The sequence below is a fragment of the Triturus cristatus genome, chromosome 3_2, assembly GCF_964204655.1.
Source record: "Triturus cristatus chromosome 3_2, aTriCri1.1, whole genome shotgun sequence".
Taxonomy (NCBI): domain Eukaryota; kingdom Metazoa; phylum Chordata; class Amphibia; order Caudata; family Salamandridae; genus Triturus; species Triturus cristatus.
Genome location: NC_140584.1, coordinates 636,837,663 through 636,865,325, shown reverse-complemented (window position 1 = coordinate 636,865,325; position 27,663 = coordinate 636,837,663). Strand labels below are relative to the sequence as shown.

The following is a 27,663-nucleotide window of genomic DNA, read 5'->3' as shown; positions in this document are numbered from 1 at the left end:
AAAGTCTTTAGTAGTCTTTCTCCTCTCCTTCAGCAGCAAGGCAACCACTGCAGGCCAATCCCCCAGGACAGGGACAGTACTCCTCCTACAGCTTTCCCAGTTCCTTCTCCTCTGGCAGAGGTTCTTCTTGTTTCAGCAGGATCTAATTTCTTGGGAGCAGGGTCCCAATACTTATACCCCTAATTCCTTTGTTCCTCTGGGGTTGAGGGGCCTTTACCCAGTCCAAACCAGTTCTTGAGCACTCTGTTGACATGACTCTGCCTTTCTATTCAGGGTGCAGGGCAGAGTCATCAGCCGCTCTGCAGGAGGTGGAGCCAGCATTGTGGTAGCAGAGCACAACCCTATTCAGAGCCCAGGTGTACTCCTCCCACCCATCTGACTGCCAATCTTCCTATTCACCACCAGGCTACCTAGCCCTGCCCCTCTGGGTTTTCCCAGCCCTGTCACTCACACAACCAGACAGGCAGATACACATCATAGCAGAGGCGGGCTGAAATGGTCAAGCAAGCAAATACCAACTTTCTAAAAGTGGTATTTGCAAACACAGAATATTAAAATAAACTTTACTAAAAGATGTATTTTATTATTCTGAGATCAGGCATACTAAACTCGAATTTCTACCATGTTCCCTGGGTCTGTTAGGATCATAGGATGTAACAATTCTAACAGCCCATTCTGGCCTATGGAGAACAGGTAGCCTTACAATAGTGAAAAACGAAAATGGCTGTAATTCACTATTAGGACATGCCACACACATCAGGGATGTCCTACCTTATGCTTACAATGCACCCTGCCCTTGGGCCTACCATAGGGGTGACTGATATGAAGTTAAGGGAAGGTTTAGGGACTGGCAAGTGTGTGCACTTGCCCAGTCAGCATGACAGTACCAGACTGCACGCAGGTTCTGCAATGGCAGACCTTAGATACATTTTACCAGGCTGCTTCTGTGGGTGGCACAACCAGTGCTGCAAGCCCACCAGCAGCATTTGTATTTACAAGCCCTGGCACTCCTGGTGCACTTTACTGGGGTCTGACAGTAAACCAAATAAGCCAATCATGGAATCCAACCAACATATACATTTTAAATAGGGAGCACTTGCACTGTGGCACTGGTTGGCAGTGGCACAGTGCTCTGAGCAGCTAACACCAGCAAAACACATGAGGCACAGCGACAAAAAAGTGGAAGGGAGACTCACCCCAAGGTGCCAGGTCTAACACTTGTCCCCTCCAGCTGAAAAGTGGGGAGAACTACCCTACCTCAGGGAGTTCCTCATCACTAAGGCGGAAAAATCTGGACAGACCGTCAGCATTGGCGTGATCTGTACCAGGGCGATGTTCCATCATGAAATCCATACCCTGTAGGGAAATGGACCACCTCAACAGCTTTGGATTCTCACCCCTCATATGCATCAACCATCTGAGGGGCCTGTGGTCTGTCTGAACCCGGAAGTGAGACCCAAACAGGTATGGTCTTAGCTTCTTCAGCGCCCAGACCACAGTAAATGCCTCACGCTCAATAGCACTCCATCTCTGTTCCCATGGAAGTAACCTCCTGCTAATAAAGGCTACAGGTTGATCTAGGCCCTCTTCATTAATCTGTGAAAGAACAGCCCCCACACCATGCTCTGAAGCGTCTGTCTGAACGATAAACTCTTTGGAGAAGTTGGGAGCCAAAAGCACGGGCGCCGTGCACATAGCAGCTTTCAGGGCCTCAAAAGATTTCTGACATGTGTCAGTCCAGATCACCTTCCTGGGCTGCTTCCTTGAAGTCAGCGCCGTCAAGGGGGCAACAATGTTGCCATACCCCTTGACAAACCTCCTGTAGTACCCGGTGAGACCTAGGAAGGCTCTCACCTCCGTTTGGGTTTTGGGCGACTCCCAATTCAGGATGGTTTCTATCTTGGGTTGAAGGGGTGCCATCTGGCCACTCCCAACTTGGTGCCCCAAGTACACCACTGAACCCTGCCCGATCTGGCACTTACTCGCCTTGATCGTGAGGCCTGCCCTCCGCAGCGCCAGCAACACTTCCCAGAGGTGGCGCAGGTGTTCCTCCCACGTGGAGCTGAACACTGCGATGACATCCAGGTATGCTGCACTGAACGAATCCAGCCCAACCAACACCTGGTTGACCAACCTCTGGAAGGTGGCAGGGGCATTTTTCATCCCAAAGGGCATAACCCGGAACTGCTAGTGCCCATCAGTGGTGGAAAATGCTGACCTCTCTTTGGCCCCATCGGTCAAGGCGTTCTACCAATACCCAGACGTTAGATCAAACGTGCTGAGGTAGTGGGCAGCCCCTAGCCGATCTATGAGCTCATCAGTTCTGGGGATGGGGTGTGCGTCAGTCCTGGTGACTGAATTGAGTCCTCTGTAGTCCACACAGAACCGGAGTTCGGGTGTGGCTCCCGGCGCTGCAGCCTTTGGGACCAAGACCACTGGGCTGGCCCAAGGACTGCTTGAGGACTCAATTACCCCAAGGGCAAACATCTTGGAGACCTCCTCCTTGATGCAGGCCCTTACCCTGTCAGTCACCCTGTAGGCCTTGTGCTTCACGGGGGTACTATCCCCAGAGTCCACATAATGGACGCACCAATCAGTGACACCGGGAACCAGGGAAAACAGGTCAGAAAATTCTCCCAGCAGCTTGCGACAATCATTCTGTTTCTCAGGGGTCAGGGTGGAAGAGAGGATGACACCATCCACTGACCCATCTTGCTCCTTGACTGACAGGAGGTCAGGAAGAGGCTCAGTCTCCTCCTCCATCCCAGCATCTGTTGCTAAGAGCATGCCCACTTGGGGCCTCTCCAAGTGGGGTTTGAGGCGGTTGACATGTAGGACCCTTTTGGGGTTCCTAGGAGACTTCAGGTCCACCAAATAGGTAACCGGACTCTTGCGCTCCACCACCTCAAAGGGACCGGTCCACTTATCCTGGAGCGCACAGGGCTCCACGGGGGCCAAGACCCATACCTTCTGTCCAGGCTGAAGCTCTACCAGAGTGGCATTCTGGTAGTACCACCGCTTCATCTCCTCCTGGCTGGCTTCCAGGTTTGCCTCAGCAAGTTCCCTGAAACGCCTAGTCTGGTTTCTGAAGGCCAGCATGTAACTATATACATTCTGGGGAGTTTTCCTGGGAGATTGCTCCGAGCCTTCCTTGACCAGACTTAGAGGTCCTCTCACTGGGTGTCCGTACAGAAGCTCAAAGGGACTGAACCCCAGAGACTTCTGTGGCACCTCTCTGTAAGCAAAGAGAAGGCATGGTAAGAGGACGTCCCACTTACGCCTCATGGGTCCATCCAGGCCCATTATCATGCCTTTGAGGGTCCGGTTGAATCTCTCAACCAACCCGTTTCCTTGGGGGTGGTAAGGTGTGGTGAACTTGTAGGTTACACCACACTCTTGCCAAAGGGATTTCATATATTTAGATATGAAATTGGTACCTCGGTCAGACACCACCGCTAGAGGGAATCCCACTCGGGAGAAAATTCCCATCAGTGCACGTCCCACCACGGGGGCCGTCACTGTCCTCAGAGGGATGGCCTCCGGGTACCGGGTGGCATGGTCCACCAGGATCAGGATGAACCTATTGCCCATCGCTGTCCGGGGGTCCAGTGGCCCTACAATGTCAATCCCCACTCGCTGGAATGGGGTACCGACCACAGGGAATGGTTGGAGTGGAGCCTTCTGCTTCCTTCCACTCTTCCCACTTGCCAGGCAAGTTTGGCATGTTCTGCAGTGAGTATCTGAACTACTGCGCATTTGGGGCCAAAAGAAGTGGGTGACAAGCCTTTACAAGGTCTTGTCCTGCCCCAAATGTCCTGCTAAGGGTACATCGTGAGCCAGCCCCAGTAGTAAGTCTCTGAAGCGCTGTGGTACCACCAGCACATGGGCTGACCCAGGCTCAGCAACCTTAGGCTCAGAATACAGGAGGTCGTTCTCCCAGTAAATGAAATGTGTTCCGGACTGATCACCGTTGGCCTGGTCTGCAGCCTGCTGCCGCATACCCACAAGAGAAGGGCATTCTTTCTGCTCCCTGCAGAACTCTTCCCTGGAGGGTCCTCCTTCCTGCTGCCAATGGGTCTGCTCAGGCAGGTCCCCCAGTTCAGCTATCTGTTCCCCTGTAGGTTCCAGGGCATCACCCTCAAGGTCTGCTCCCTCCTGGACCGTAGGAACTTCAGGGGCCGTTTTCCCACGCCCCCTGCTCCTTCTCTTTAAGGCCGGTCCCTGGGCCTCCCTCTCAGGCTCCAGGACCTCTTGAGCACCCCTACTGGCTGCCATGGACCGTGTGGTGACACACACCCAATCCAGCATACCCAACATCTCCAGGTGAGCACTCCGCTCCACCTTAGCCCAAGGTGAGCTCTCCAGATCGTTCCCTAACAGACAGTCTACAGGCATGGCGGGCCTCACAGCTACCTGAAGAATACCAGAGACCCCCCCCCCACTGAAAGGGAAACTGAGCCACTGGGCAGTGACTCTCAGTGTTGTCGGCGGCAACAACCGGATAGAATGCTCCTGGAACAACCTGCTCCTGAGACACCAGGTGGCGCTTGACAGCCGTCACACTGGCTCCTGTGTCTCTGAGAGCTTCAACCCTATGGCCATTTATGGTCACCCACTGCCTGTATTTTTTAGTGTTCACAGGCAGCTGGGTTTGGGGGACCACTTCACGGTCTCCTAATGAGACAAGGGACATCTCTGTGGGACCCCACCCACCTTGGACACCCATCTCCTCCCCCAGGGCTACACTAGTCACCTGCCGGGATGGAGCACCACTGGGTGCTGGTTTACCAAACAATGGACATTTCACATCAGAGGCAAAATGCCCCATGTTACCACACTTGTAACATCTGATGGGCCCCTTCTGAACAGGTGTACCTGTCGGGCCCCTGTCGGTTTCTGTGGTGGGGGAGGCTGAGAACCTTTCCCTTGGTTCCCTTGGGGATTACTTTGGGGCCTCTTCTGGAACTCCCTCTGTTTACCATTGTCCCCCCCACTCTTCTGCTGGGGACCCTGCCCACCTTTGGCGGAATCTCCCACTTGACCCTTGTGGACCCTGGTACTGACCCAGCGGTCTGCCTCCTCAGCAAGCTTCCTAGGGTTTGTCAGCCTACTATCAATCAGGTGCTGGCGTAGCTCAGGAAAACAAATACTAGACAAGTGCTCCCATGCCATTAAATCAAGAAGCCCTTGAAAATCATTAACTTTGCTACCCTTCACCCAACCATCCAGTGCTCTGCAAAAAAAAGTCACATACTCAACATACGTACTGTTTGGAATCTTGGTGCAACCCCTGAACCTTTGCCTATACAACTCAGGGGTCAACCCATACCTAGACATCAAGGCAGCCTTCATATGGGGATAGGAATTATAATCATCTGAAGGCAAATCCAGCAGTGTATCCCTCCCCTCACTAAGGAACCGTCCTCACAACCCCGCTCCCCAATCTTTCTCAGGGACCTGGTGGGAAGACATGGCTACCTCATAGGCCTTAAACCACTGCCCTATGTCATCATTCTTGAAGAATTCCTTAACCACATCCTTGGGTATGTACACCCTTGATTCTGTCTGCACTGAGGGAGTAGACTCTAAACTCTTAGCTTTCAGATCTAATTCCCTCAACTTTGTTTCATGCTCCATTTGTATTCTTCTCTCTTCCAGAGCCAGCTTTTTGCTCTCTAGCTCCAGCTGCCCATTCAATTTGAGCTTTGCCATTTCCATTTCGTGCATCCAACCCTCTCTTCTATCTGCCAGCTCCTCTGGAGATATACTTTTCCTTGAAACACTGCTATCGGCAGAGGAAGGGCTTCTCCTTCCTCTTGAGCCCACTGGCCCATCCAGTTGTTCGTCTGCATTATCATCATCAGTGGCCTTCCTTGCTTCTACCCAGGCCCTCAGCGCCTTGTAGAGCTGTGTTTTTTTTTTATATCCAGTTGTAGAAACATTAAAGTTCTTGCAAAAGAACTTTAGCTGCTTGGCAGTGTAATTATCTATTTCCTCTTCTTCCCATTCAAATTCTGTATTGACAGAGACTGTGGATGCTGCTTTCTCCACCATGGTAAAGCTTGGCAGTGCTAAAAAAAAGACAGTCCAAAAAGAAATCTACCAACAAGTATTGGTTGCGTTTAAGGTCTGCACTCACTAAGTAGCGTTCACCAATCACTGTACATGAGTCACAAATGCAAGTCCAGAATCCTCACCGCTGACCACCAACGTTAGAATCCGGGTTCTCTGGTTGGCACAGGTAGGTACTTGTGACAAACAGGGAACCTTTCCTCCAGTCAGGGTAAGGGGTTACACTCCTAAAATAACCCCTGCTCACCCTCTAGGTAGCTTGACGCGAGCAGACAAGGTTTATCTCAGAGCGTTATAGGTTAAGCATTTGTGAACACATACAGTAACCAAGTGACAACACTACAAATGGACACCACATAGGTATTTATATTAAAAATAAGGATTCTTTATATAGGATTATCACAAGACCATTAAACGATTAAAAAATACACAATACGGATGCTTAGTTGGTAGAAGATTGCTTAGTTTCTCTTAAGTTCTTAAATGCGACACTTTAAGTCAATGTACCTTAGATGCGACATGCAGGGCAACGAAAGTATTGCAGCAATTCATATGCGTTGAAGTTCTTGGTGCAAAAGAAATAAAGACGGGATCTTCCAGATGCGTTACGCTTCTCCGATGTTGCGAGAAGGCTCGACTCGATGCGTCAGCTACAGCGGCATCACCCTTGACGAGATGCAACGACAGCGGCCTTGGCAGCGGCCCTCTTCTCCGACTTTGCGAGACCCTTCCGCTCGATGCGATGCTGCAGCGGCGACACCCCTTCTGCGAGATGCGACGACAGCGGCTCCGATTGCGGCACGCTTCTCCGTGGATGCGAGGCGCTTTTCTGGATGCGGTGCAATGCGACAACTACGATGGCTGCGATGGCGACACGCTTCCTCCTCGATGCGAGACTCTTCACTCGATGCGGTGCAATGCGACAGCTACGATGGCTTCGATGGCGACACGCTTCTTCGGCATTGCGAGACACTTCCGGAATGATGCGAGGCGCTTCCGCTCGATGCGATGCTGCAGCGGCGACACTCTCTGCGAGAAGCGACGGCAACAGCTCAGACGGCAGTATGCTTCTCTTCCTTGCGTCGCGCTTCCAGCTCCTTGCGACACACAGTCCCTCAGAAGGCCCAACAACAGCAGCAGGCACTTCCAAAAGACTCTGGGGAGCTGGGGGTGAAGTCCACTGGTCCTGGGACTTCGTTCAGGGGGCAAGCTCAGTTCAAGCCCTTGGAGATCTTTTCAAAGCACAAGTTGAAGCAAAGTCTTTAGTAGTCTTTCTCCTCTCCTTCAGCAGCAAGGCAACCACTGCAGGCCAATCCCCCAGGTCAGGGACAGTACTCCTCCTACAGCTTTCCCAGTTCCTTCTCCTCTGCCAGAGGTTCTTCTTGTTTCAGCAGGATCTAATTTCTTGGGAGCAGGGTCCCAATACTTATACCCCAAATTCCTTTGTTCCTCTGGGGTTGAGGGGCCTTTGCCCAGTCCAAACCAGTTCTTGAGCACTCTGTTGACATGACTCTGCCTTTCTATTCAGGTGCAGGACAGAGTCATCAGCCGCTCCGCAGGAGGTGGAGCCAGCATTGTGGTAGCAGAGCACAACCCTATTCAGAGCCCAGGTGTACTCCTCCCACCCATCTGGCTGCCAATCTTCCTATTCACCACCAGGCTACCTAGCCCTGCCCCTCTGGGTTTTCCCAGCCCTGTCACTCACACAACCAGACAGGCAGATACACATCATAGCAGAGGCGGGCTAAAATGGTCAAGCAAGCAAATACCAACTTTCTTAAAGTGGTATTTGCAAACACAGAATATTAAAATAAACTTTACTAAAAGATGTACTTTATTATTCTGAGTTCAGGCATACTAAACTCGAATTTCTACCATGTTCCCTGGGTCTGTTAGGATCATAGGATGTAACAATTCTAACAGCCCATTCTGGCCTATGGAGAACAGGTAGCCTTACAATAGTGAAAAACGAAAATGGCTGTAATTCACTATTAGGACATGCCACACACATCAGGGCTTGTCCTACCTTATGCTTACAATGCACCCTGCCCTTGGGCCTACCATAGGCGTGACTGATATGAAGTTAAGGGAAGGTTTAGAGACTGGCAAGTGTGTGCACTTGCCCAGTCAGCATGACAGTACCAGACTGCACGCAGGTTCTGCAATGGCAGACCTTAGATACATTTTACCAGGCTGCTTCTGTGGGTGGCACAACCAGTGCTGCAAGCCCACCAGCAGCATTTGTATTTACAAGCCCTGGCACTCCTGGTGCACTATACTGGGGTCTGACAGTAAACCAAATAAGCCAATTATGGAATCCAACCAACATATACATTTTAAATAGGGAGCACTTGCACTGTGGCACTGGTTGGCAGTGGCACAGTGCTCTGAGCAGCTAACACCAGCAAAACACATGAGGCACAGCGACAAAAAAGTGCAAGGGAGACTCACGCCAAGGTGCCAGGTCTATCATATATGTATATATATAAACACACACACACACACAACCACACACACAACCACAAGCACACACACACAACCACACACACAACCACAAACACACACACAACCACACACACACACAGCCACCCACACAACCACACACACACAACCACACACAACTTAAGGGAATCGGGTAACGGAAAGAGAAAGAACTCTATCCAAAATCACACGTTTTCAGTCCAGTCAGAAAGTATGACTTAGCCCCAATGAGTCCTTGTTTTGTAGACAAGCAGATACAGTCAATTATTTCAGTAAGCCTGATGCGACATTAGAAAAAGAGAAGTATAGTGCAATTATTAGGCACGCATTGTTTACCTTGTAACCGCGTAAATATTTGCCGTGCATTTTAAATTTTTTTTACCTTGTAACCGCCTTCATTTATTTTACCTTGTAACAAAGTAAATATTTGCCTTGCATTTTCATTTACTTTGCCTTGTAACCACCTTCATTTATTTTGCCTTGTAACCGCGTAAAGATTAGCCACGCATTCCTCCCAATTAAGCAACAAACTGTATTGCAGCCGCAAAGCCACAAGTAAAATGATTGCAAAACTGAAAGCAAAGCCACAAGATGTATTTGTTTTACTGTCTGTTTCTTCTCTCATAGTGTATTAATCTTTCTCTTAGTTTGTGCGTTTCTATCTCTCTCTCAGTCTATCTGTGTGTCTCTGTCTTTGTATATGCTCCTCTGTGCCCGTCATGCTCCGCTCTATGTGTCTACCTATGTGTACACTGTATTTGCGTGTATGTATCAAACTCTATATGTGCCTTTTAGTGTTTATAAGTTTCTGTCTTTGTCTCTGCCTCTGTTCCTCTTTGTCTATCTGTCTCAGTTTCTACCTTTGTGTATGTGCCTCTGTTTCTGTACATCTCTTTGCTTGTTAATCTCCTTTTCTATATGCGTGTACGTCTGTTTTCCTGTACCTAGGTCTAGCTCTGTGTATTTCTGTCTACATGTCTATAACTCTATTTGTAAGCAAGCGCCATTTTAGATTAAGGGAATCGGGTAACGGAAAGAGAAAGAACTCTATCCAAAATCACACGTTTTCAGTTCAGTCAGAAAGTATGACTTAGCCCCAACGAGTTCTTGTTTTGTAGCTATGCAGATACAGTCAATTATTTCAGTAAGCCTGACGCGACATTAGAAAAAGAGAAGTATAGTGCAATTATTAGGCACGCATTGTTTACCTTGTAACCACGTAAATATTTGCTGCGCATTTTTCATTTTTTTTACCTTGTAACCGCCTTCATTTATTTTACCTTGTAACAAAGTAAATATTTGCCTTGCATTTTCATTTACTTTGCCTTGTAACCACCTTCATTTATTTTGCCTTGTAACCGCGTAAAGATTAGCCACGCATTCCTCCCCATTAAGCAACAAACTGTATTGCAGCCTCAAAGCCACAAGTAAAGTGATTGCAAAACTGAAAGCAAAGCCACAAGTAAAGCGATCGCGAAACCGAAAGTAATCGCTTTTGGAAGCAGAGACAGCCGCCAATGGTGTGCACGCGCACGCCACAGACAGCCATATGCTTTCAATTATCGTGCCCGTGTCTGGGCACGATAGTTGAAACCAGATATTGTTTTTGTGTGTGTAACAGACACCAATAGGCCATGAGCGGAGCGATGCGCCCGCCTTTGGCCTATTGCGTGCTCTGTCTAAAAAATACAGCCACTAAAAGCCCAATAATAGAAGACAAAACAAAAAATGCACGCACAAGCATGTACGATTCCAGGGTCCATTTCTGAACCACGCACAAAAGGACTCTCGCTGCGCGAGCACTGCTGCGCACTACAACGCTAGGCGCGAGACCTAAAAATGAGATGGATGCAAGGACACAGCTTGCCGCAGGCCCAGCTCCAGTGCAAAGGAATCTGAGTATTCTCCACCTGATCCAAATCTCACAGAGGCATGCAGGGCCCTCAGAACGTCAGTTTAGTCTTGATCCAACCCTTGCTCCAAAAGGATGTTCCGGAGTTGTCTCCAGTTCCTCCATTGAAGGAGAAGCAAAGATGATATCAATAGTCATACCCAGCTCCATACAGAAAATGTGGGTGAGCTAAGCATTGGTATTGCCCAATAATTCTGTTGCGTTAACTCAGCCTAATTTGGTTAGATATGAATAACGTTTCCCTCCCCGACGATCAGCATTGTTGTGCAAAACACCCACCTGAGAGGCATGAAAGTGTGAAAACAATGTAGAAAAGGAGCATAATTTGGCATTAATCCCCCCCGTTGATAACATTAAGATAATCTTGATACTGAGGAGGACCTGTTCCATAAACAATGTATGACAGAAAACTGAGCATTACATTATATCGCTAGAAACGGCATTTAAAAAGCTCACAATAAACAATTACGTTTCGCAGAATAAACAACCATATAATTTGAATTCCAATATGGGTAGTTGGTACTGGATTGATCATGAAGGCACTAGAGACACAGGGTAGAATGAACACTCCACCCCTTCTCTGCCCTTTTCCAGCCTACTAACTGGGACACAAAAACTCTGGAAACCTTCCCAAGTAAATGTGTGCAGGCTTCCTTTAGGAGGATATAATCAAACGTATGCATATAGATATGCTGCCCATCAGCCCCCAGTTTGGACTTAATGCCTGCTATGTTCCAACAAATCAGTTTTAGGGAGAGTCCAGCACTCTCCAATGGAGGTACTATTTGGATCAGTGGTGATAAACGCTTATATGTCAGACTTAGTCGTGCTGTTGAATGATCCCAGGATGGTAAGTGTATCCATAACCGCACTATTTAAAAAGAGAGGCTGCACTAAGGTGTTACCATGCCCAGCCAGGCATTAAGCTCTTATTGAGGGCCCTGAAGGCCTTTGATGTCAGTCCCTGTCATTTTAGTCTGTTAAGAGTTCAAAGCAATTATTTGAAGAAATGTAAGAGGTGTAGAACCAACTGAAGCCACAGAATGGTTAGCTTCAGCTTTCATAACAACCATGCTGGAGGTGTGAGATTTGTCTCTGCATTGATTTGAGAATTTTAAATAAAAATGCAGTAGAAGACAAAACTACTTTTCCAAAGATTACAGAAATGTTTTCTTATCTTAAAGAGGTTAAGATATTCATTAAACTGGGATTAACATCAGCGTAGCATCAAATTAAACATTTTTTTTTATTAAGTTTTATTGAGTATTTCACAACAGATAAACATCAAAATGAAGTACATCACACAGTGCAAGGGCAAGTATTAATGCACGACACAATAGTTCAGAGTCCATTGAGATCAGGTTAGGAGCATGCATGTAAACATAAATGAGCAGGCCAGCCAGAACACAGGGGAAAGATGCAGGGAAACGGGGGCAAAGTGCATCATAGTAATGTACGAACATGTCAACAGCATTGTCCAAAAGAACAAGACACTAGATATTGGGCACAGACAATAAATAGGTCGTGAGAGGTGACCAGATATCACTGGGCCGGGATGGCATCGGCAGCTCCTCAGCATAACAGACCAATTGATCTCGACAGTAGGTCAAGTCCTGCAGCCACAGTTTGGTGGTGGGGGCTAGCCTACTCTCCCAACACATGGAGACCCTCTGCTTGGCCACCAGCAACGCAATAGCCACAAATCTTCTACAGGAGGCCTTAACATCAGCAGCAAGACCAAGGAGACAGAATTGCGGAGTGCAGTCCAAAGGAAGCCCAACCATTATACACATAATCTTTATAACATCACCCCAATATGAGAGTACCTTGGGACAAACCCATGCCAAATGATAAAAATCAGCATCCGGGGTGCCGCAGCGTTTACAGGCGGCAGAGTCACGCAAACCATAGCGATGTAATTGGGCAGGCGTATAATATAGCTGGTGTATATATTTATAGTGCACCATGCGCAGATTCCCGTTCGACGTCAGCCGCCCATTGAGGCGGCAGCAGCCCACCCACTCATCTTCCGTCAAATCGCTCGGCAAAACAGCGTTCCATTTCAGCCGCGCCACCGCAACAGCAGGAGAGGCTTCCCTCTGTGAGATCCGATACTGTCTAGTGACCAGTTTCACCCTAGAGGGGTTAGTGTATAAGAGTTGCAGTGCTTCCAGCACAGGCGGTTCCGCAGGAAATTGCGGAACTTCAAGAGAAGTTTGGGCTGCAACGCTCGGATTTTTTTAAACAATCACCAAATTCGAAGTTTTTTAGATAAACTTGATTTAAGAGGGCAGATTAGTTTGGAAAAGAATTTGATATTGGAATCTATAAAGGGGAGATGTAAGATTTCTCAACTTTCCAAAATTATAATCACAACCCAACAGGACGACCTTGTTTATTTTGAGCAACGTTGGGATAGAAGGCTGGGGATAGTAGGTGTTGATTTACATTGAGCTTAGCTGATGCTGTTCTTTTTTCAGGCAGCTTCAAAAGCCAATGTTATATGGCTATTTTTGATTTATACTATTCCCCAGCGAAGATAGCTAAATGGGGAACGAATCGGGGGGATGTCTGTCCTAGATGCGCTTTGAGGGCAGCTGATCTGGTGCATATGCTCTACGACTGTCCTGTATTAGCCCCCCTGTTAAAAGAGGTTAAACGCTTTTTGAACCTAGGTCTTGGAGTCTCTGTTGACATTACACCTCAATTAGTGCTATTTGGATACGAGTTTGGGGTAAATATTAGAAAGCGTTCAACCCCCGAGACGGGGTTTCTGCTTTTATGTATGGCTATCTTTCGTTTATGTATCACCTCCCAATGTCTTAGTCCGGATCCACCGTCTTTTTCTATTTGGAAGGCTAAACTACTATCCCTGTATAATTTGGAAATTGCTTTGTATAAACTTAAAGGTAGAAGGAAAAAGGAATTTGGGTTTGCATTATGGGCCCCAATAATCAACTGGGTCTGATTGTTCTATTTAGTTTTTGTGTATTGTTTATGTAATGACTAATGTTTTTTTAATGTAAGAATGAAATTATCAATGCTGATTTAAATAAAATTAAAAAATATTTTAAAAAAAAAGGAAATTGTGGATACAGTTCGCGCATGGCCGACCGCAGTCTAGTGTAGGTGAAGAGCTGCATAGAGGTAAGAGGGCCATCAGCAGTCAAGGAGGCAGCGGCAATGAACCGGCCCCCAGGGTACACATCTTTCATGGTCACCAAATTCATGCTTCTGAGAAGCTGCAGGGCGCCCACCTCAGTGGTGACCGAGAGAGAGGAATGGTGAAGCAGAGGCATGTCAGGTGCATAAAGTGGCAGCTTCTGCGCTCGTCTACCCAGCTCCCGCCATGCCCCAACCGTGGTCTGCACTGTGTCAAACTCTCCTTTCTCGAATACTGTATGAGTATTGACAAGCATGGCCCTGAGTGGTATAGGATGCACCGCCCCAGCCTCAACCGCCACATGGGGAATATACGCAGGGTCATGTTGCCAATAATATGCATAGTGGGCTTGCGCACACAGGTAGTATAACAGAAAATCAGGCGCCGCAAAGCCACCCAGCTCATAAGGAAGTGTAAGTGTTTCCCACTTGAGACGAGGTTTTTTTCCACCCCCCACGCCAATGTGATTAAAAGTGATCGAAGGGAGGTGAAAAAATGACGTGACAGGGGTGTTGGTATATTTAAAAATAGATACAAAAAACGGGGGAGGATTACCATTTTTATTAAAGCTAATCGGTCCGCGAAAGAGAGGGGCAGCTTTATCCAGCGGGCAACCTGCTCCTCAAGGCGCGTGATAGCCACTCCATTGTTGGCACGTACCACCTCCCGGGGGTCGCGGTGTACCCACACAGCCAAATATTTCACTGCGTCGGTACACCAAACCAGGGGAAAGTCTAAATCAAATGGAGACGTACCGTCTGTAAGGGGCAAGATCAAGGACTTGGACCAATTTATACCAAGCCCAGAAAACCATTCAAAACGAACATACTCCCGCAGGAGGGGGGACAGATGAAGGGTCGGCTCACGCACCTACAGCACTATATCGTCTGCATACATGGACACTGCCAAAAGACGCTGGAGAAACCGCAGCGCCGCCAGGGAGTGACGCTGCCTTAGGATACAGGCCAGAGGTTCAAGCATGAGTGCAAACAGTAGCGACGAGAGCGGGCAGCCCTGGCACGTGCCACGGTGAATAGATATCGGATGAGATATGTGCCCATTAATCCTCACTCGAGCTGTAGGGCAAGTGTAGAGCAATTTGATCCAATTAGTGAAGGCAAAGGGAACCCCCATACGGTGCAAAATCGCAATCATGTAAGACCAAGAGACGGAATCGAAGGTCTTAGCGACGTCAAGAAGCACAGCCACCGCAGGCAACGTAGGCTCAAGCACATGCATAACAGCAAAGAGTGTTCTAAGATTGTGGGAGGTGGAACGGGCAGGCACGAAACCAGATTGGTCCGGTAGGACCATAACCGGCAGAATCAGCTGCAATCTGGTAGCCAGGACTTTAGCTAAAATGTTAACGTCTGTGTTGATTAAAGACAATGGCCGGTAGGAATCACATCTGTCAGACGGCTTGCCCGGTTTAAGAAGGGCGACCATCAGCGCTTCACGCAGCGTTGGGGGCAGGCGTTTTGTCTCATAAGCTTCCTCATATACCTGGAGCAAGCACGGAGCTAGAATGTCGACATAGGTCTTATAAAACTCCGCCGGCAAACCATCAACACCAGCAGATTTACCAGTGGGGAAAGCAGCTATGGCATCCCGTATTTCACCAAGGGTGAGCGGGTGCATTAAAAATTCCTGTTGCCTCCGAGAGATCCACACCAATGCAATGTCTTCCAGATACTGCTGTAACTCAGCAGCATCAGCTGCCGAACAGTGAGCGTACATGTCCTGATAAAAATCAGCGAAGGCCTGCAAAATATTGGGGGTGTCATGATAAGTGACATCATCAACTGTGAGCGAACTGACCGTGTAGGCGCCACCTCGGGGCTCCATGATACGGGCCGCCAGTGCTCTGCCCGGTCTGCCACCCTCCCCGTAGTACCTGGCCGTACTCCTGCGGGACAAGTGACGGACCTCTTGGTCTGCCACAGCGTTATATTCTGCCACTTTTGCTTTAATGAGCGCAAGAACAGAAGGGTCAGGTGCGCCCTGATACTTCTGCTCCAATCCCTGCAACTCACGTTCCAGCGCAGGGATTGTGCCCCTGAGCGACCTAAGAACTCCTGCCTGGAGACCAATGCAGACCCCACGTATGGTTGCCTTAAAAGCCTCCCAGAGCGTCCCCACCGTGTCAACCGACCCGGTGTTGCGCGCGAAGTAGTCAGCAATGGCCTCCCGGACGCCCTCACAGAATACCGTATCCAACAAAGCTGAGGGTTGGAGTTGCCATTGGAAGAAGGGGGGATGTAAGCTGGCAAAGCCATACGGAGGTGCACGGGGAAGTGATTCGAGAGCGTCCAAGGTCAGTGTTCAACATGCGCTATCCAGTCATTGGCGTCCTGGGTCAGCAGCCACAGATCTATACGGGACCAAGCGGGGCGAGCATATGAGTGACAGGTACCCTCCCGGATGCCAGGGTGACGCAGACGCCAGACATCTACAAGCCCCAGCATCGACATACCATCCCGCAGACCAATAGCCGCCTTCTTGGGAGGCCTGTCCACAGTAGATACTCTGCCCATATCAGGGTCCAAGGCCACATTAAAACCGCCCCCACAGATAATAGTGCAAGGGGCAGTTTATAGAGTTTCCCCCACTGGTCTTCATAAAAGGAAGGATCGTCAATGTTGGGACCATACACATTGACTATTACTAATGACCGATTATAGAGCGTACCTTGCACTATGAGGTATCTTCCACCTTCATCCTCGTCTACAACAAGCGGTACAAAGGGGGTGCCTCTTTTAACCAGGATCATAACCCCCCGGGCGTAGGAGGAGTAGGAGGCAGCAAGTCGTACCCCCGCCCACCTGGTGGCAACAGTAGAGACCGCCTGTTTGGTAAGATGCGTCTCTTGCAGGAGAGCGATTCGAATACTGTGACGATCAAGATGTGAAAGCACCTGGCGAACTTTACACGAATTATTAAGTCCCCGTACATTCCAACTAAGCCACGATATAGTCCTGTCAGCAGAGACAGTTATGTCTCGACAGTAAAAAGCAAAATACCAGCACAATATGCATAAACAGCCCCCAACATTACCCTACCACAACATTGCAAACCCCAACATCTCAACCCACCCACTCCAGCAGTAAAAACCTGCTGTGACACCCCAGAAAACAGCATAAAATAAAACACCCCAAAACATGTCGCATAGTAGGCAAATCATACAAATAGGACCTCCAGTCGAGAAACAATGCGACCAGGATATGAGCAAAAACTAAAAATACAACTTGGCGGGGAATTCCCATTCAGGGAAGCACCAGAGGCCTTGGACACCCTGTGAGGGACAGGGTGGGCCGAGACGGAAAGGATAGAGCCATCCAAAGCTGGTCACAAATGTCGCCGAACGACCACACTTGGTAACGTGTCCATAAAGGCCCTCCCCCCCACATCCACCATTAATACCATCAATGTAGTGCAATCAGCAAAGGCAACATATAGCAGAACAGTCAAGCAAGGTTAAGAAGACATAATAAAACATTGTAAATTGCGCCTTAAGTTAGTACAGGCAGCCAAAGCTGACTCATGGGGACATCCGAATCGTCAACGGGCAAAGCAGGGATGGGACAGCAATACAAGGAAGAGGCCAAGCCCCGCCATTGAACCATCAGAGTCAGAGTCTCCCATTTTCCCATGTTGCGGCGACCACTGCGGCGAGCGACCCTCTAGCTGTCGGAGAAATTGAAGTACCTCCTTAGGAGTGGGGAATATGCGGGCTTTCCCATTATGGTGAATACGTAGGCGCGCCGGGTAGAGCATTGCATAGGGAATGCTGAGCAATTGCAGTTTTTTCTTCACAGCATGGAATTCTCTGCACGCCTGTTGTACCGCAACCGTGAAGTCAGGAAATAGTTCCACCTTCATTCCCTGATAATTCAGGCTGCCTTTCTCCCGGGCCAGACGTAGCGCAGTGTCCCTATCGCGGTAATTTAACAAGCTAGCTGGGGCGGCACCCCTGGGATAGGCCTGGCAGCTAAGGAGCGGTGGGCTCTTTCAACAATGCTTTCGAGAAGTGCTCCACCCCAAACAGCGAGGTAAGTAGTGACTCCACAAACAGTTCCATAGGCCCTGTGTTGGTCGACTCCGCAATTCCTGTAATGCGCAAGTTGTTCCGTCGAGACCGGGTCTCGATATCCTCATTTATGGCCCTAATAACCTTCATGAGCTTTCCATGCTCGCACATGAGGTACTGACTGCCTCCACCCTATCCTCAGCTGTGGAAATGCGCTGCTCAGCCTCAGCCAGCTGTGCGCCGTGTTTGTCCAGCTTGGATGCCATAGCATCCATACGCAAATTTAGATTGCCAATTTTGGCGTCAATAGTATGGAGGCTCTGCTGCATGGAAATCATCATGCGTTCCAGCTTGGCCCCGGATCCCTGCTCATGATCAGGTTCAACATCTGAGGTAACAGGGGTGAGGGGCTTCGGGGGCGATTTAGATTGGAAGGAGAGCTTACTCTGCTGCTTGTCCGTACGCCCCATGGCTGACCACGCAAACCACCTGACGTGCAAGAAGGAAAAAAAAAATTTGGCAGACAATGACCCCAAGAATCCCAGGACGTAGGCCGTGCAGTCAAACCGTCAGGAGCCACAGAGAGGGCACACAAAGCTGCAGGGGCTTCATCAATTCACCAATGTCCATGGAATAGTGCAGGCAGAGGAGGGCTCACAGCGCATAAGAGGAGAGGCGCGCTACTACAGGTCCTCCCGCCACCAGCAGCAACAGAGAGTATTCAGCCACAGGCCCCAAAATCATACGCATGTGCTCAGCGCCAAAGATGGGGGTCTCCACACAGTGGGCCCCAAGAGTCCGCCACCCCGTGGATCCTCCAGTGACACGGGGGCAGGCGGCAGCCGGGCACTGAGCAGCGTCGATCTCAGTAACGGGGACGCGATGAGGATGACCTGCAAGCTGCGATGCAGGCGGCCCTGGGGCGCGAGGAGCCGCGCAATGCTTCACGGCCGTCCTCGGCTGCAGCAGAGCAGGCCCAGCGGGGCAATCTCACCTGGATGATATCCCGGTAAACCAGGGCCGCCGCAGCGTCCGCAGGTGGGTCAGTGCAGCCGTCGATACTCCGCAGCAGCCGCCAGGGTCCTCATGGTGTTGCTGCCAAGCCCCGCTGCAACAAGTTCTTCAGCTGTCAGGAGGCGTGGCCCTCACGGGCCGGCCGGCGCCAGGCGGGAGTCCCGTCCTACACTGCCAGGCCCCAGGCACTCAGGGCACGCCGCTCCACAGGCCGATCGCCCCGGAGCAATTCAGGCCCAGCTCCGCACCACCGCAGGGGACACCACGATCGGCAGCCGGCAGGAAGCAGAACCCCACACCAGGACAGCAGCAGCTCAGGCGGCAGGCCAACAGAGGAGATGAGGCTACGCCATTGCACACCGGGTCAGGAAGCAAGATGGAGCTGTATGGGCAGCAACAGGCCGTAGATGGACACCAAAGGACACCAAAATGATGCTGATACGGTAAGGAGGGCAGATCCAGGCAGTAGAGACTTGGATGGCCTGAAATAACAAGGATATTAGGCGGATTGAAGTCTCGGCCAGCAGAGCTGCACTAAAGGACGGCCATCTTGCTCGGGCTCTCTAGCGCCCCCCCCCGCATCAAATTAAACTTCACCATGATTCTCACATTCTCAAAGCATTAACTTCATTAGGATGCAATTTGGGTTAATTTTCAAAGACTCATGGATGGATTGGTTGGTGAGTTAGAAGGATGTCAGTACTTCCAAGATGATGTCCTAGTTTGTTTTTTGGAAGAGATGTAGATGAACACAATACCAGAATGAGAGGTAGTCCTGGATCTCATGTAAAGACGTGGTATACTTTAAAAACAAAGAAATGCTTGATTTGCTGAGTCAGAAATTGAATATTTAGGACATTTAGTAACTCAGGGGGTCATTACGATGGTGGAAGGACGGCCACCACCGGTCCGGCAGTGGCGGCCCTACCGCCATCACCAAGCGTATTACCCACTGCCAAATTAGGATGGCGGTGGGTATTTCGGCGGATGCAAAGTCCGTCCACTGCTTCACCGCCAAGGCAATCGTACTGATTGCCTGGTGGATGGTGCAGGGCCACTAAAATGGTGGCGGTGCCTAGCAGGCTCCCTCCATCAAATTAGGATGTGGGTGGTAAATGGCCTTTCCATTGCGGTGAAAGACTGGCGGGGTTTGAGTTTGGAGGCCCGTTGCGGGCCCCCTTTGTTTGGGGGGGTGTCGCTGCACAGGGGGGCACCCATGGTACCCCCCTGCATTTCAATGCACCAAGTGACAGGCACTGCGTGGTGCCTGCCACGTAGTGCAGGGAAATGCAGTGCAAGCACTTTTAACATTGCATCTGGTACTGCAGCTAGCAGCGCCGCCCGCAATGTTAAAAGCCCTGCATCCTAATCGCAGTGGTGGGACCGCCGCATGTCTGGCAGGCAGTCCCAAACACCGCTACGTAATCAGCCCCTCAGAATGATGTGAAACCCAAAAAGAAGTCAATAGCTAGTATAAGAAACTTAAGAAGTCCCATGGCCAAGAAAGAATTTATGTCACTTCTAGGAATGGCAGAGTTCTCTAGCAGATTCAACAAACAAAATGCAAGCAAAACATATATGAGGAAAATAAGAGAGGAAGTAGGTGTAGACGTTATTGGCCCAATACAGGGAGGTAAGTATCTATGTTTTGCAGCATTGTTGATCAACGTATTCTCAAAGTAGCTTGAATTTGAAGTTGTAATGGAAATAACCGTTAGTAAAATAATACACTTTAGGATCAACTATTTTTCAGATTCAGTCGTGTTTTTGAAGGAATGAATGCTGTTGGCCAAGAGTAGCAGGCTGTGTTGGAGGAATTAGCTCAATAGAAAAGTGTTGGTTTACAGAATATCGCCACATAGTATTACAGGAATGTCACCATTTGAACTCATCAAGAGTAGGTGACTAATGACCAAATTGTCTCCAGGTTGGATGGTTAGGAATAAGACAATGTGTGATAGAAATCCATGTAGTGAGTGGAGAGAAAGAGAAAAAAGACAGATGCATAAACATAAACAATGTTTTAACAGAAAGGAAGGCAGTGGGATAGACAAAAGTGAAAATTAGGAATGATGGTCAGAGAAGAGGTAGTAATAAAAGTACTGGTAGGTGTGGAAAATGGGCGGCGCTGCAAGATCCAATCCTGATGTTGTAGATGCAAGTAACAAAGAATCTAAAACCAAAATGAGCAATTGGTATACTTAGTCCACAAATCGTCTGAAATAATAACGTGAAACCTAGTTACTTGAAAGACGTTGGTCCTTATTACGATGTGGGTCAGAGTTGCCTCCGGCCTGACCATAGGTCGAAAACTCCCTGCAGCACAAGCTCCCATAGAGAAATGGGAGTTTGTGTAAATCCCTGAACTGTGTGGCAGGCTCTATGAGGTGCCTGCCACATGGTGCATAAAGTTTCAGAGGGGCATCATAGGTGCCCCCCAGGGTCACAACTGGAGGGCCAGGGGGGAATGGGGTCTGCTATGGGTCCCCAAAGTCACTTTCCGACAGCCTTTCCATGTCAGAAAGGCCAACTTGGAAAGGCTGTCGGAAACCGACCTCATAATCCCGACGGCAGAAATGCCGACCGTAAGGGATTATGAGTGGTTTCCGACTATCCTCGTTCCTTGAGCCCATCAGAACAGGGTTGGTTTCCCCAGTCAATTTACACTCCGACAGCCAACATTGTAATTTAGCGATCAGAATGTAAACCTTCCATGTTGGTTGGAAATCCTCCAACCAGTGGTCAGAGGCTGTCCGACCGACATTGAAAAAAGGTCCTATGTGTTTAGTAAATAGAACCTTATTTCTCTGTTAGTTGCCGTTTGCGTGATGCATATTAAATAATTAATTACGTTTATCCTTTTCATACATGCAATGTAATTGGTAGAATTCATATTTATTGTAGTTTGACATTATTGTTTCAAAAAGAGAAAGACTTTTAGCAAATCTAGATCCTAGACCTTGAAATGTGATATGGGAGCTGTATTGTTTAACCGATTTAGCTGTCAATTGTAATCTTCAGATTGTGAGGTGAAAAACCTTTACATTCTCACTTTGTGGGTATCTTGAAGAGGATACTACTTATGATGCAATTATTTCAGCCATTATCACATGAACCTCTCAATCACTCAGTACTTCCACTTAAATGTACATATTCATGCCGGGATATCGGACCCCCCTACATCCTCTTGTACAGAGTGGCTTTAAGCAGTATAGTAAGTGATTGCCTATTTCAGTTTCACAGTCAAGCTTCTATTCCGAAGTGTCATAAGAATTGTGTTCTACTTGGAAGTTTCTCGCTTTATCATTCATGTGAACATATGGGTATGTCCCTCTAATTCAGGTTCAACTGAGATAAGGAAAGGCTGTCCTCAATTAAGGACATATAGAACAAGCATTGGAAATGCAATCGGTCTCGCATTTTTCTGAGTTAGAGCCATTGGTATTGTAAATGGCAAGGTCTTTTATTATGCGTTATGGAGTGTATGTGTGTGGTGTGTAGTGGAATTTTGTGGGTTGGATTGGATTTGTAAATTGTGGAAATGTGTGACGTGGAATTATGTGACGTGGAGTGGATTTGTGAAGTGGAATTATGTGGCATGGCGCGCTGTGGTATAGTCCAAAGCTCTGTTTTTGATATAAAATCAGGGCCTTCGTTGGTCATATCACCAAAAATACAAGTTTTGAAAAATATATCATTGTCTAGTGACTTCCTACTGTGTGTGTAATGGTAGAAATGTATAGCACACACTCTATAGTAGAACAGACTACACTGCAGCACATTCACTACACTGCTACACAGAGATTTTGAAACACTGACTGGGCTTCTGCACACGTACTCTATCTACTGCTAGCAACAATATTCAAGCACAGTGGTGGTACCACAGCACTGTGACTGCTATAGGGTATGGTGTAAAGAACAAAGAATGCCACGAGTACTAGACTTGCTGTGGATGCCTAATATGTGGTGCACACCAGATGCGAGCCCTGCACAGCTCCTGGGCACGGTGATGACGCCTGCAAGCGGTGCACTATAAATCACAGGAACCTTTAATTGGCGCTCTTATTCCTAAAGTGAACGGGTTGCTCTGCAGAGGAACCCTAAGGCTAAGAATACACCAGGCTGCACCCGAGGAACTAGGCTGTCTGTCATGAGGTCCTTCAGCTCTTCTTTTCCTTTTCAAGGAGACAGGTGATGCCAGAGCTGCAAAGAGGGCTGAGGTAGTGCCTGCCTCTGCTGCCGTTGCCTCGCGTAAATGTGGGACCTGTTGCATGCAAATGCTTGTTAGAACTGCTGGTTGTGAGCAAGACCCGCTTAATGCCCTGGTCAGAACGGAGACTGAGAGATGAAGGGTGGTAGCTTGGAAGGAAGTGGAATGTAGAAGTGAAAAAATATATATTTACACTCAAATCTAATAGGCCATGTGAAATCGCACAGCCAGACTTCATTAACTGCCTCGAACACTAGTGTCTTTTCTTTAGCGACTTTTAAGTGAACTTGTGCTGGAGTAAGATCTGCTGTGTTAGAGTTTTTAAAAGTTGTCTTTGGAAGGTGAATTCCAGACACCTCTGGTGAGGTCAGTGCTTGCTTGACACACAGTGAAGGCGCTGGTCTGTCTCATGAGTGCCCTTTCAGACCCTGTGGCTTTTTGCAATCCTTGCTTTGTGCAATGCGTGGTGTTCTCATGTTTCTTTCCTTTATATCTTGACTTCATGCTGATGATTTTCATTATTACGTAAAGCGCCATGAAGCACTTATAGACACAACAGTTTACCACTATGGCAAGAAGAAAAAAAGTGCATATGGGGGTGCTGGTTAATTGAGGGTGAAGGTAAGGTTCCACACGTGTTTGACGTAAAGCCTACAAGACTGTTTCTTCTTATGCTGTCTGCATCTAAATTCTAGATGGGTTAGCTATACCGGTTGATGACAGGGATTGTCCCAGGTTTGCATTGTTTAATGTTCTGTGAGCATATTTACATGGAGGGGGCTGGTCCCGAACTCTGCCACAGTTTAAGGAAGAGTGGAGGGTCCCACCCAGATATTTGTCTGCATTAGAAGTCAGAGCTCTGCTGATGCATCATCATGTCCTGAGCTCGCTCCTCCTCGTGCTCAGCATCCTCTGTGCAGGTAAGTAAAGCATGTGAGGGAAGCACGTGCTCCGCACGGTTTCCTAATAGTTCTAAATACATAAATCAATGTATACTTCCGTACATCTGTTTATAAACCATAATGAATCACAACTGGATATGTTGCTCCTCTTGACCCGTAGATTACGTTCTAATCTTGATGTTGCAAGTTCCTGGTTTCTGCCTGCGCTGACCAAGTCGTCCTCAGTCAGTGTCGGTGACTCCATGACAGGCGGCCAGACTGCCCTGCGCTCTGAGCAGTGGAGCGCGCGTCAGTTACTATACTGTGTTCTGGTACCAAACAGAGACCCGGGTCCCCTCCCCAATACCTGCTGCGCTACACGTCCAGTTTAGAGAAACCATCCGGGACCCGAGCCCGGTTCTCTGCCTCCAAGGACCCCTCCAGTAACACCTGCTCAACATTGGGGCAGATTATTACTGTAAAATCTGGGATGACATTGACAGCTAGAATGCGTCACAGTGACCCAGAGCGATGGGGAGGTGAGACAAGAACCCTGCCCATGTGTAGAACAATAGCAGTAAAAGAAATCCGGTGCCTGAAACTCGATATTTTGGTTCCATGCTGCCCTGAGGGGGAAGGGGAAAGAAACGCGGCGCAGCGGCTGCACTGCCGGGATCGGGAAAGGCTCATTTTGACACTGTTGATCCTGTTAGGGTCGCGCAGCCGAGGCTAACGCGGGATAATGAGGCGGCGCCTGTTTGTAATTCACCTCACCATTGTTCTCTCGGCTCTGTTTTGGTGGGCACCTTAAAGCACTGCCGCCGGCAATCACTTTTTTTCTCTTCTGGATAGACGAGCTTCAGTTTAAATCATTCAGCAATAAATTCGGCTGCAATAGGAAAAATAGATATATATGTTCTGGTATCTTTGCAAAAGCACTGGTAACACTGTTATTTTCTGCTGCGTGACATGGTTTATTCTTCTTGCCTACTTTAAACATGTTACATCATTTCTCAGCCTCCACTGCCATTTCTCGACAAATAATAAAGTGAGATGTACTGGATTTAAATGTGGCATCGAAGCGGAAGTAGCTGGGAGCAGCAGAAGTAGCTGGGAGCAGCGAATGAGCGAGCAGGGAGCGAGGAGCCTTTCACCTGGACCTGTACCACACCCGCCGACCCGTTCTGCGAACTGTAGCAGTAGGCTTGGGGGTGATACAACACGTTACACGAGAGGGCTGCAGGCTTGTACCACCTAAAGCAGCGTGGAGCGGCAAGGAGTCAGGAAACTGGTTCGCCTCACCCCAGCCATCAGCCTCAGCGTGGTTTTGGCAGATTATCTCAGACTCAGCCACAGGCAGATCCGACTGGTTTTAGGACACCGACGCAGGGTCTTGGACGCAGCACAGCAAGTTAGGTAAGGTGTGGGAGGTAGAAGAGGTAACAGCCGGTGCGAGGGACATGTGTCAGTCACGCTCACTGCCTGGCGCCCCAAGCACCGCCCAGCAGGTGAGCTACCTCGCAGGATTGAAGGTTCCTCATAGGTGAGCCAAGCCACTTTACTCATCCTAGTCTGGTAAGAGCACAACTAAATACTACAATACAAGCTCTTATTGCACAACAAGTGCACCTCCTCCTGTTTCGCTGCTTGTGCTGTCTCTGCCTCCCGCCGTAAACTGTGAAAACGCCAAAAATGAGTTAGTGCCATGCGACGGACTGGACTGTGACCAAAGCAATAATAGCCACATAAGCATTGGAGTAACAAACCTCACTCCAGTCACTTACATCTTTACAGCAATTCTGATATAGCGCCTGCTGGTAGCTGCGGCCCCAACAACTGACTTACTCCGACTTTCCCAGCGGCATCGCCCGCAACAGGAGAGTAGGATTCTGATGGCTGCTGGTGTACTCTGGACAGGCTGACTTGGAAGCCAGGTTCACTTCGGGTGAGCCCGTTCGCAGCATTCATTCAGATTTTTTTAATCTACAAGCCAGAAGTCACCCGTGAAGCCAGTGAACCGGGGCGAGCTGTTAACACTGCTCTGCCTTGTGCGCACCAGCCCCCTGCATCTGCAAACGTAAGTAAACAAAAAATACATGCTTACTGTAATTCGGACTCCGTCTCTACAGCTGCACGGACGCCGCTTTCACAGCCACAAGCGGGTCTCTCTGCATCGGGCTTTAAGCCACGCCCCCAACCAGGCACGAGCGCCTACTTCCTCTTGGGACGTTGTCTTCCTGCAAGGCCCCGCCTATGTCCAGGAAGTTCACCTGACTTCCGACTCGGGTTGCGGCGTTTTTGTTGACGCTGCATTTTCCATAAACAAAACAAAAATGCGGGGTAGGCTCCCGCTTCCATGGTATTAATGTCCTGCCTTCTTGCACCAGTGTGCCTACCTTTCCCCGCCCACAACGCATAAGGCAAACGGGAGTGCGGGTGGGCAGGCGTTAATAAGGCACGAACAACGGAAGTGGGGGGTGGGAGAGAAGGCTCGGACAGCGGGAGGGATGGCACGGGGACAAAGTAGTGCTTACAAAACACGCAGTAAAGGGGCCAATAGCCGTGGAAGGAGACATGGCCGTCATAAGGCGGGACTAGCAGCCTCTAAACCAATCTGAATGCAGCATTTACAAAGCAAAAAGTCACAAGCCAATGAAAAAGTGGGCGGGAGAGTGGGCGGGGCTTCCCTCACCTACAGTGTATACTGCATGCCTCGCAAAGCGAGCAGCGCATGCGCTGCACCGCTAGGCGAGACCTAAAAAGAGCCACTGATGCTTCTTCATTAATTGAAAAGATGCCTCTCACAAAATCTCACATGGGGAAACTCCCTGGATGGATCTTATTCACCATTCACCTTTGCGCCTTATCTTTATATACAAAGAGCTTTACGCTCTGTGGGATTGATTAAAAAAAATGCACTTTGTAGTACTTTTAATTGTATTACGAAATACACTACAAATTGCAATTCACAAACTACATGTGGAGTGTTACATTTACAATTTGCCTATAAATATATTGGTTGAGTTGTCCACCCAGACTGCAGGGTCTCCTCACACTTTAGTATACATTTCACTAGTAAATGTGGGTGGGACTGGAACCAGGCGAACTCTTCCAACGCCAAACGGAAAGCACTCACAAGAGTAATTTGAAGCAAAGTGCTTTATTGTGCAGAACGCCCTGCACTGACAGACGCGTTTCGCCTTGCGGCTTTTTCAAAGTCAGTTTCTCCGTGGAAACACAGCAGCATTTAAAATAACAATACATCTTGTGTCTTGCGTGAAAATCAAAGATGGACTTACAAAACATTGTTGGTAAATTTAATGGTGGCCATCTTTGAACATGTTTTATACATTTGATCGTGCAATCACCAAAGTGTAAAGTGCAATAGTGCAATATAAAATTACATTAAAAACATGATATTTCTGGAGAATAATGATCTATAGATGCAAACTTGAAGACAATATCAAGTCCAGTATTTTATTCAGCATTCATTGTATATGTAAATTGTTTTGCTGAAAAACAATTGCTTATTTGATCCGATTTGCATATGTTATTCACAATATTGGCTCCCTGGTATCAATTATTATGAATGGGCAAATATGTATCAATCTGGAGGCAAAGGAGGCGGTGTGGATGTCTGATTTTTACTTTGAAATAATTTTGTCATATGCATACATATACGTTATGAATGATTACAGATGACACTTCCCCAGTAATAATATTTTATATAAGAACATGACAGGTATGGCTTTTTATTCCAAATGGACCCATAACTCCTGATCGTTATTAAGCCCTATGGGCGCTTTAGTTTGGAGATCAATAACATATTTTGACTAAAAAATTCAGAAGTTTTCTCACTCTGTCCTCTCCCCTCTTATTTTTCTGTATCTGATCTGTACAGTA

At 48.4% G+C, this 27,663-nt stretch overlaps 1 protein-coding gene across 1 annotated transcript in view; it reads right to left on the bottom strand.

The window, feature by feature from the left end:
* The window catches only part of LOC146857873 (endogenous retrovirus group PABLB member 1 Env polyprotein-like), a 114,155-nt gene extending 87,882 nt beyond the window's left edge, over window positions 1–26,273 (bottom strand). The window contains exon 1 of the mRNA XM_085648558.1: window positions 25,865–26,273. The gene's annotated coding sequence lies outside the window, so the exon portion shown is untranslated. The remainder of the gene's footprint in view (window positions 1–25,864) is intronic.
* Between the last annotated feature and the right edge of the window lie 1,390 nt (window positions 26,274–27,663).